We start from the raw sequence: 12262 nt of genomic DNA on the forward strand, positions 1-12262 counted from the left end.
CTATTACTGCTGTAAGTAGATTTCTTAATCCATTGGTATTACCATTGGCCATTAGTGGCACTGGGCCAGCTAGTGGAGGAGTAATTGAGACTTCTCTGTCCCAATGCTAAGGGAATTTTCTAGAAGAAGCTTCCAGAATCTCATGATGTCTACAAGTGCAGTGTAAGGCAATGGGCTTTGTACAAAATGAAGAAAGAAAAGACTGAATTTGGCCAAAGGGAGTGAATTGGAATGCCACAGGAGCCACACAATATGGATGAAATCTTTCTTTGTTCTACAAAATCAATGGAGTGTGTTTCTTCTTTTGTTTTGGTTGTGTATCTTTGTACAAAGTGACAATACTCACATCCAGTCATAAACAAAACAATTTTTTAAGTGTGTCGCATCATCAGAGTTATGCAGCCTTTCAAGCTTAAATCTAAAGCAGAAGGATTCAATATTCTTCCTTTTAAATATCCATATTTAAAAAAAAATATTGTCCTATTCTACAGACCCCCAGGCAACTGGAAAGAAAGTCAATTGCAATTCACAGATTTCATATCAAATACCTGTGTATCTAACGCCAATATAATAATAACAGGAGACATAAATATACACCTAGAAGACCGAATGCAAATAATGCACGCGAATGCAAAGACTTCCTCCAGCTATGGGATCTTAAATGGCCCAGCATGCAAGCCACCCACGAAAAAGGACACACAATTGATCTCATCACATACAAATTATCCTCAGACTTAAATATCACAATATCAGACAGAATATGGACAGAAATATTATGGTCAGACCATTACAAATTAAACTTTAACTTAAAATGGCGGAAAAAAGGTACACAACCCAAACAAGAACTCACAACATATATGACAAGAGGCCAAATTGACCCGGCGACATTCTGGCAAGAGATCTACAGTGATGGATGGACAGTACAGCCAGATTCTAATCAATTCCTTCAAAACTGGGACGACAGATGCAAGAACACACTAGACAAAATTGCACCACTACAACAAAAGACTACATGAAGAAAAAACTCAATACCATGGTTCAAAGCTTTGAAAACGTATCTCTTTAACAAAGCTTACAAAAGTCTCCATCAATGATACAACTCTTCCCCCAATTCACCCAAACACACCTAAACACCTCTCATATAATCTACCCAAGCTTCCGCCCAACTACCACCTCTCTTACCTCTGGCTTTTGATCAATTGTATTTAAATTAGGCACTGTCTTTATCATAACCTACTCTGTAAGCCACATTGAGCCTGCAAAAAGGTGGGATAATGTGGGGTACAAATGCAATAAATAATAATAATAATAATGAAGAACTAAAAACACAGGCCAGAAGACTTGAACGGATGTGGAAGAAAAGGAAAGACGAGCAGACACTTAATGAATGGAAGCAACATCAAAGAAAATACAAATATGCAATAAGGCAAACCAAAAGAGCATACTATAGAACCAAAATAGGGCCTAATTACAAAGACACACACAAGCTATACCAAATCGTAAATAAACTAATAGACACTACACCAATTACTACAACCAGCACAGACATCCCAACGGCAGACGACCTGGCCAAGTACTTCAATGAGAAAATCATAAAACTACGGTCCACGCTACTACTTAACACCACTGACCACGAAAAATTTATGGACTGCATAGACCCAACCCCTGGTGAATACCCAGCGGATCGAATTTGGAACAGCTTCGATTTACTAACTGAAAACACTATTTCTCAAGCAATCAACAAATTTTTCAAAACCCACTCCAAATTGGACACCTGTCCCAGTTATCTAGTAAGGTCTGCCCCCAAACGCTTCATAACAGAACTTACGACATACCTGAACTACATGCTACAACACGGACTCTTCCCCAAAGACAAAGGAAACATATTACTCACACCGATACCCAAAGACCTAAAGAAAAAACTAAACGACACGACCAACTATCGACCAGTGGCATCCATCCCCCTGATTGTCAAAACAATGGAAAGTATGGTAACACAACAACTTACCAACTACTTAGACAAATTCACAATACTGCATGAATCACAGTCGGGATTCAGATCCAACCATAGTACAGAAACAGTGATAACCACCCTCATAACTAAATTCATACAACTAATAGCAACAGGACACAGTGTGCTACTCCTCCAATTCGACATGTCCAGCGCATTCGACATGGTTAGCCACCAAATACTCTCGAACATCTTAGACTACTTCGGGATTGGAGGAAATGTACTAAAGTGGTTCTAAGAATTCCTAAAAGCTAGAACCTACCAAGTGATCTCAAAATCAAAAACGTCAGTACCATGGACACCAGAATGTGGTGTCCCACAAGGATCACTGTTGTCATCAACTTTATTCAACCTAATGATGACACCTCTAGCTAAATCGCTAACCAACCATGGTCTTAATCCGTATATTTTTGCAGACGATGTCACGATATACATCCCGTTCAAGCATGACCTAACAGAAATTGCAAAAGAAATCCAACATTGCCTCCAAATAATGAATTCATGGGCAGATGCATTTCAACTGAAACTAAATGCAGAAAAGACACAGTGTCTCATCCTATCCTCACAATACAACTCAAACAACAACAACACTATATACACCCCAGACTACACTCTTACGGTCTCCGATAGCTTGAAAATCCTGGGAGTAACGATTGATCGAAACTTACACTAGAAGACCATGCGAAAAATACAACAAAGAAAATGTTCTACGCCATGTGGAAACTTAAAAGAATCAAACCCTACTTCCCATGAGACACATTCCACAGCCTAGTACAGTCAATGGTGTTAAGCCACCTAGACTACTGCAACGCAATATACGCGGGTTGTAAAGAACAAGTCATTAAGAAGCTTCAGACAGCCCAAAATACGGCAGCCAGACTTATATTCGGGAAAGCAAAATACGAAAGCGCCAAACCGCTAAGAGAGAAACTACAGTAGCTTCCACTAAAGGAACGAATTGCGTTCAAAGTATGCACCATGGTCCATAAAATTATACATGGAGAAGCTCCGGCCTACATGTCAGACCTCATAGATCTACCTGCTAGGAATGCTAAAAGATCAGCACATACATTCCTCAACCTCCATTACCCCAACTGCAAAGGATTAAAATATAAGTCCACGTACGCAACCAGCTTCTCCTACATTTGCACACAGCTATGGAACGCACTCCCAAAGACCATAAAGTCAACGCAAGATCTAACCATCTTTCGTAAACTAATATAAACGGACCTATTCAAAAAACATACAACAAACAATCGTCCTAATTTCTAAACAACAACGAAGAATAAGACCGAAACAACATAATCACTGCCCAACACTATTACTCTCACCATAATACCATCATCTGAGCAACTACATAAAGCCGACACCTACACAAGACTACAATGTTTTCTTCTACCACATAAATACGCACTTGATTGCAAAAACACGTGTTAACAAGTATGCAAGCACACAATGCATTCTTCTACCACGTATGTACGCACTTGATTGCAAAATCATTTGCATATCTAAAGTCCGGAAATGGCAATCGCCATAACGGCAAATGTAAGCCACATTGAGCCTGCAAATGGGTGGGAAAATGTGGGATACAAATGCTACAAATAATAATAATAATATCATCAGAATGGAGATAGCAATAAAAGATCACTATTATGATGTTTTGTACAAAGTGAGGCACAAGACAGGCTACTGCTGTCCTTCTTTGTTAAACTGTACAGCGCTGCTGCTGTAGTAGTAGTAGTGCTGGTCTTTGTTGACTTCCTGAAGAATTTCAGAGCAGCATTACCTTTAATATACACCAAGGGGGAAATTCTATAGGGCACCACCTTGTAGGCATCCTGGTGCCATATGGTGAGAGAGCTTATTCTATAATGGAATCTGGGCACCCAAATTCAATTATAGAATACCAGCATAATCATTGCACCTATAATTTAGGCACCCACGGTTATGCCAGCTATAGACCTGGTATAATTGCGGGAGCTTAGATGCGGCAGTGGCATAGATATTTTATAGTATTCTGTAAGTGGTGTGTTTAAGAAGGAGCACCACTCATGCCCCTATGCTCCACCCATGTTAATGCCCCCTCCTTGCATTTTTACGCTATGCCACGTAGGTGCGCTGAGTTGCTTTGCTGCAACTTCTGTACACTTACCCCGAGAAAGTGCTGGTATTCTGTACATTTACATGCTCCAGGGAGGCATTTATGAGGTGCTCAGTAGTTATACAATAGCCCTTTAAATCCTTTTAAACCCAGTAATGTCAACCTGCTCACTTTCTAGTACTGTATGTGTGGTTAATCTTTTATCCTCTTCAGTTGTTGAATTAGATTCTAACCTAGGTTAGCTGGGAAGGGTACTTAACCCTCCCCTCTGCACTTCATCCAGTGAGAAGGGCAAATCTAAGCTGAAACATATGATTTAAAAAAAAATCATCACGGTGATCCAGTTTTCACTCTTTCCAGTTTAGATTGGACTGAAGAAAGGGGTTATAAATCTATGCTATGCCTACTCCTTATGCAATGTGGGTCGGAACCAAGATGCCCACTCTTCTCATTACCTTTTCTTGCCATTACAACAGGAGGAAGGACAGGTCCATTTGGTCCAGGAACGGCAGCACTTGTTAACAACACTGTTCCCCATGGTGTCTCTGAGAAAGAAAACAGTCAGAACCAAACCTCCAAAAGAATGCACAAAGGATAGTCGCTTGCTCAAGTCAGGTGCCAAAACTCAAAGCCAACGGGGTCAATTTTGAAAGACTCGCTATACAGGTGAGATAACTTGCTGACTTTAGACATGGTTGTAGCCAGACCTAATTCAACTAGATTTAGGAGTGTTATTCATTGAGTTGGAGTTGCCAGGCTAATCAATTCTTAAGTTCACTCCATGAAATACCTCTTTTTAGTTGTAAATTAAAAATAGATTTTGAAAAAATTAAGTTCAATAGGTTTACTTCTTGAACCAAAGTCTAATGCCAAGCTACAGCCAAACACTAAGGACAAATGCCAAGCACAGAGACCAAATGCACAGTCAAACAATAAACAATGCCAAACACCTAACTGCAAAGGCAAATGCCAAACAGCACAGGAGACCCAGGTACCAAGAAGAGACAGGGAGAAGTTTGCCTCCTTGGTAACCAGAGCTGACAGGGTGAAGTCACAATGCCACATCTCACCTCAGTCAGATCCCTGTTACCTATTGGCCACTCATCGATGATGTCATAATATCACATAGTATTACCATATTGACCAAATTTATCTTTATCAGCTTCCTATGGGAGTCACCCAGGTTCACTGGAAATGTGTCCTGATGCTGTGCCTGGGCTGTTGAGGGTAGCAGGTGCCTCAGAATTGTGCCTTTCTGTCTCCATGCTGTATTTGTGCTTTTCATATGGCAGGGTGACACATGCGTGAGGCTTCGATGATGATTTATGCTGTATTCATGCTTTACATGTGTCCGTGTGATGTCAGCATTGGGCTCTGTAGATCTACACAGCAGGTCCTGATTTACTGAGATTCATAATGGTGGAAGTGGAAAATTATAGGAACAATTTTAAACCAGACTGCACAGTTGATACTAGTCACATAGGCACTTTGCCTTTGAAAATCTGGCTAATGTATGGATTTTTAAATTACATATACAGTTTGCATCTGCTTTTTTTGTAGGCAACCAAGAGGGGTGAAATAGTGTGTATGTACATTATTTTCCTATCCCAAACTTAAGAGGACTCTGGGAACACCCTATGCTGTTAAAGCAGTGGTTCTCAACCTTTTTTCTATTGTGACACACCTGTCAGGCAGTGTTCATCTGTGACACACCAAATACTAAAATTCATCAACAGGAGCCTGGCGGTACTTCCAGATCCATCACACGCCATTTCTTGTGCTAGAAAAGAGTTTTTATTTTCTAGCACCGGTGGACAAGGAGTAAGTGTGCCTGGTGGTAATCGGGCACCACAGCGCACTGTTGGCTTACCGCCAATTTTTTAAGTAGCGCACAGCCATTTACTGCCTCTAGTGGACAAATGCCCCTTTACCTGTTGCAGTAAAAGGTGGCATTGGTGTGTGGCAATCCCACTCGCTGATGCCACTGTGGGCCACCTTTTATCACCACTTGGTAAAAGGACCCCTAAATGAACTAAAGTGTAGGTTCTTTATTGCGAGAAAAAACCAAGACTTTATTTATTTATTTATTATTACATTTGTACCCCGCGCTTTCCCACTCAAAGCAGGTTCAATGCGGTTTACATAGTAATAGGGATTACAGATTATTGATAGTGAAACTTGATATGGAAAATATAAGTATAGCAGAATAATAAAAGATATAGGTGGGTAGAGATGTGCAAGTGTTGGGTAAATGGGTTCATAGGATTAGTTTGGTCCATTTGGGTAGGCTTGCTTGAACAGATGGGTTTTTAGTGATTTCCGGAAGGGTAGATAGTTCCTGATTGATCGGATAGGTCTGGGGAGGGCATTCCAGAGTTGGCTGCCTAAGAAGGAGAAGTTGGATCCATTATAGATTTTGTACTTGAGTCCTTTGCAATTGGGGTAATGTAGATTGAGATCCCAACGTTACTCAATTCTAGACATACAGAAAGCAATTTTTGTTTTGTATTTTTGTGAATGTTTGATTGTATCCTGTTTAGACAGTTTTGATAAGCAGGTTAGAAATGGTTTTACATAACTAACTAAGGGGTCATTTTACTAAGCTGCAGTAAACAGTGGCCTTAGGGCGCCCTTGCACAGGTTTTTCCCTGCATGCTATGGTCATTTTTAACACAGCAGAAAAATGGTCATGTGGCAATGTTCCAACATGAAAAAGAAAAAAACACAATGGGAAAAACTCACAAAATTATCACAAAAACAGAAAATTTTACTTAAACAAGCAAAACATGAGTGAGTGCTGTGACATGAGGCCAAACACCAATATATTTAAAAAATGAAACCTCAAAACTCTACTGGGGGAACCAAGACACATTAACTTCTACCCCTATCAGAGTCCAGATGAAGGAAATTTACGAGGTTGGCGTCTATTTCCTTCATCTGCTATCTTGAACAGTACCGAGAACAACTGAATTTCTCCTCCTGATGCAGCTTTCTGCCAAACAAGTTGCCCTTGTTGGGGATTTGGAGTACTGTAGTTATGTGGATGATATCCAATTTTTCTTTAAAACTGAAGAATTCAGTGAAAGAGACTATTCAGGTATTATGTTTATATTTGCAGACAATTAAGCAATGGATGAGAGCGAATCATCTTAGTTTGAACATGGCAAAAACACAGGCTATTATTGCATCTTGTTGTGCAGTAGCAGATGTCCCCAATTCTTTCTTTATAGATCTTTGTGAGATTGCGCTTGGAAAGAAAATCCAATCTTTGAGTGTTTTGATTGATTCACCATTGAATTATGAAATCTCAAGTAACTAAGTTGATTTGTACTGTATTCTTCAAATTAAGACTTGTTAGGATTATTTATCTTGTGAGAATAGTGATCCAAAGCATAATAATGCCTCACTTTGACTACTGTAATGCGCTATTCTTAGGGTTACCAAAATATGCCTTTCAGTCATTACAAGTTGCACAAAATGCTGTTGCCCATGTAATTCTGGGAATGAGCCATTTTGAACATATCACTCCTGCTCTTGTTTGTTTGCATTGGTTGCCCATTGTGTATAGAGTGCAATATAAAATCTTACTTACGGTATTCAAAGTGATAACCAATAAAATCTCTCCAGTGATTTCAGCAAGTCTACATTTATATCAGCCTTCTCGATCTTTGAGGTCAGTATCTTCTAATTTGCTTGATGTTCCCTCTTATAAGACTGTCTTTTTTTGGATAAGTATAGGAACTCAGTACTTGATTCCAAGATGGTGCTTTGATCACATGCACCTGAGTTAGCTCCCTGGGAACGCTGTGAACTGTTGCCTCTTCCGGGTCCCTCGTCTCGTCGTTCGCGATGGGAAAACGGAGGGAGAAGGTAAGGGAGCTCCCCTCAGCTCCTGGGTCCTCGTCAGCATTGAAGCAATCGATTTTACAGTTCCCCAGGACGCCACCGGGACCTCTATGCACGTTGACTCCTTCTGCAACTGTCGACGCGCTGACGTCGATGGGAAGCAGAGACGGGGTTTCTCTGAGCCCCAGAGACCGCAGGGCTCCACCACAGCCAGGAAGTGAACTATTCGCTGCAGCCCAGCCAGTATCCAACACCGAAGGGGTAAATTCGGAGCTGACAGAAGGGAGGACAGCGGTGAATTTGAGTGGGACCTCAGACCCTGTGTTTTCGGCCGAATTGGCCTTAAAGGTACTGCCACAAGGTATTGTTAATAAGCTCTCTCGTACTGAGACCCCACCACACCTCCTGTTACCATCAGGTGGAATAAGCAAGCCCTCTATTGTGACACTCGAGTCACTGTGGGATATGGTATATAACACCCACTCCTCCATGCAAAGTATGTTAAAAGAAAATACTAACGATATTAAAACTCTTTCAGAAGCAGTTCTGATACAGGCACAGGTGACAGCACAGCAGTCCTCTAAGATTGAAAAAGTGGATACCAAAATTCAGGAAATGGGGTCTTTGGAATCCGCTTTGGTTAAGGATAATAACTTTTTGCATAAACGTTTGGAATACCTTGAAACCAGTCTCGGAGACTTAACCTTCGGTTCCTTAATTTCCCCAAGTCCCCTTTAATTCCTCCAATTGAGATGGTGAAAAAATATATGATTGACATTCAGGGAATGGACAAAGATTCATTGCCTCCCATAACTCGGGCCCATTACATCTGGAATATCAGGGGGACATTGGGAGACCCCCCTAGATGAGAAATGGGTGAAGAAATGAACCTTACTTCCTTCCTGGAAAGTTCACTGGATGTGATTACTCATAGGACTACAATGTTAGTCACTTTTGTGCTGGAGCCGGATCGGAACGCAGTGTTAAGACTTTCCCTGAGGCATTTAGATGAACTGTTTATGGGCTCCAAGGTTAGGATCTTTCCTGATCTTTCCAGGCCGACACAAGCGAGACGTAGGGCCTTTTTGGAACTGCGTCCCAGAGTAGAAGCCTTGAAAGCAAATTTTGTTTTACGTTTTCCTTGTACATGTATCGTATTGCTTGAGGGCAAACAATTTCAATTTGTAGACCCTAAACAGCTTAAAGATTTCCTAGACGCTAGAGTTGAAGTGACTGTTACATGCCCTCCTACATAGCAGGCTGGAGTTTAAACTTAGAAGTAGCAATTGTGTAACAATAATCTAATATTTTTGTTTTTTTTTCCTTTTCTTGGAATCGCTTTTCTTTTTATAGTGGATGGAAAATAGTTCTTATTGTTTCCTCATATTTTTATGTAAAGAGATTTTCTTGTTATCTGAATGTGAATTGCATCACATTGTGTGAATTGTTAAATGATTAATAAAGGATAAAAAAAAAGTATAGGAACTCAGGGCCCTGTTTACTAAGCCATGTTATAGGCGCGTTAGCGTTTTTAACACACAGTAACCATGTATGCACGCTAACCATGTACGTGTCTACAATATCCCTATAGGCGCCTACACGGTTAGCACGTGCGCTAATTGTAGGCGCATTAAAAAGGCTAATGCACCTTAGTAAACAGGGCCCTCAGTCTTTTATATCATAAGACTAAGACTGTGGAATTCTTTACCTGCTCAGCTACGAGCCTTACGGAATATGGATGAATTTAAGAAGGCTTTAAAAACTGTCTTGTTTCAGCGAGCATTTGATATTTCTTCTTAGGGGCAAGTTTTGGACTATTTGTCATTGAGTTTCATGTTTTAGCATATATTATTTTGATGTTTGTAAGTAATAAGTATTAATATGAATGTAAATTGTTCCCTGCTCTGGGTTATAAATGTTTTACACACATACATAAGTAAATAAAAAAATAAATACTGTGCAGTGGCTTATTTACAAGTTTTGGGAACTCAACGTTTTGTTTGGAGCAGGAGATTTTTCTCCAGTCTTTGGAGTTATTTATCTCCTACTCTTTTTTTTTCTGGTGTTCTATTGAAATCAGAGATAAAACTGGACTCCGATAGGGGTAGAAGTTAAAGTGCTTTGGGGATTTGAGGTTTCATTTTTTAAAATAGATTGGTGTTGGGCCTCATGTCACAGCACTCCCTCGTGTTCTGTTTGTTTAAGTAAAATTTTCTTTTCTCTTTTTGTTCGTGTGTTAATGTTGCCATAACTGCGCAGCCATTAATAAAAATTACCACATGAGCACTTACCGACATCTGTTTTATTTGTGGTATGGACTCACACAGTAATCTTGCGCTAACCAGTTAGCACATGGTAATGTTGATGCGTTAACTGACTAGCACAGGAATGCCCACTGTCTGCTCCCCTGACACAACCCCTCCAATAAATAGTAAAAAATACTTCTCACGCCAATATGAATTTGGGTTCATATCCAGGCTAAAAGCCCACCTTTTTGAGGCTGCTTTTAGCTCCTAATTTTTTGTTCATTATTCATCTCTCTTTTAATCATTGCCACAATAAGGGGTCCTTTTACTAAGCCACGTGGGCGCCTATGTGCACCCAATGCACACCAATTTGGAACTACCACCCGGCTACCGTGTGGCCCGGGTGGTAATTTTGTTTTTTTTTAATTCGTGTCCACTATGCACGCTGGAAAATATATTTTCTGGCGCGTGGCGCTAACCGGGCGGTAATCAGCATTGTACGTGCATTGACTATTTCCACCCGGTTAATGCATGAGACCTTACTGCTAGGTCAATGGGCGGCAGTAAGGTCTCAGACCCAAAATGGACGTGCACCAATTTTCATTTTGCCGCACGTCCATTTTCGGCCCTCAGAAAAAGGCATTTTTTTTTTACAGGTGTGCTGAAGCGTGGATCTGTGCACGTCCAAAACATGGGCCTACACTAGAGCAGGCCATTTTTCAGTGCACCTTAGTAAAAGGACCCCTAAGTAATTTCCTAACCCTTATTTGTCCTGTTTGTCCCAAGTAGATTGTAAACTCTGTTGAGCAGAGAGTGTCTCATCTTAGTTGTTCTGTCTGTTTGTCTGTCCTATTTAGATTGTGAGCTCTTTGAGCAGGGACTATCTTTTGATGTATGGTGTACAGCGCTGCGCATGCCTTGTAGCGCTATAGAGGTGATAAGTAGTAGTAGTAGTATCTGTGTTTAGTGTACAGCACAGCATGCATCTAGTAGCACTATAGAAATGATAAATAGTCGTAGTAGTAGCAGGGGCGTAGCCAGACACCCAATTTTGGGTGGGCCTGGGCCCAAGATGGGTGGGCAGACTGGCAAAAGAACTCCGCCCTGTCCCACAAGTGATTTGGTCTCTCCCTCTCTTGCCTGCATGCCACATGGTCTCTCAAACATCCCCCTCCCCCATACCTTTTAAATAGCAGATTTTCACTGGCAGCGAGCAGCAACTAATATACATTGCTTATGTTGGCCCCACAGCCTTCCCTCTAATGCAACTTCCTGTTTCTCCATAGGGGGGAATACATTAGAGGAAGGCTGGTATGCAGGAAGGACAGTTGTTGGGAATTTTCAGCCACCCATTGAGGTGGTGCTAAGGGCTCCTGCACTAACCTGGTAGTAACCGGGCAACACGTGCTCTGGGGGTGGGAACTACCACTGGGCTCCTGCAGTAGTCCAGTGGTAATTCCAGATTGGTGCACAGGAAGAGAGCCTTTTCCAAATGAAGGAGAGCTCTGGAATGAGGGGCATACAACGTTAAGAGGGAATAGGCTTTGGAGTAACCTAAGGAAGTATTATTTCACAGAAAGGGTGGTGGAGGCGTGGAATGGCCTCCCAGTGGAGGTGATGGAGTCGAGGACTGTTCCAGAATTTAAAAAGGCATGGGATAGCTTAGGAACAGGAAGAATTAGGGGTTACAGAGGATGGGAAAGGGAAATGATATACTGCCTTTCTCAGGTTTTGCAACTAAATTCAAAGCAGCTTACGTATGTATATTCAGGTACTTATTTTGTACCAGGAGCAATGGAGGGTTAAGTGACTTGCCCAGGGTCACAAGGAGCTGCAGTGGCAATTGAACTCAGTTCCCCAGAATCAAAGTCCACTGCACTAACCACTAGACTACTACTCCGCTCCACAGACTGAATGGGTCATATGGCCTTTATCTGCCATCATGTTTCTATCTAATGCTAGAGACACCCATATATTCCTATGGGTGTCTCTAGTGTTAGCGCACACTAAAAATGTTTACACACCTATAGCATGGCTTAGTAAACAGGGCCCACAGTT

This window comes from Microcaecilia unicolor, chromosome 1 (assembly GCF_901765095.1).
Source record: "Microcaecilia unicolor chromosome 1, aMicUni1.1, whole genome shotgun sequence".
In the NCBI taxonomy this organism is placed as follows: Eukaryota; Metazoa; Chordata; class Amphibia; order Gymnophiona; family Siphonopidae; genus Microcaecilia; species Microcaecilia unicolor.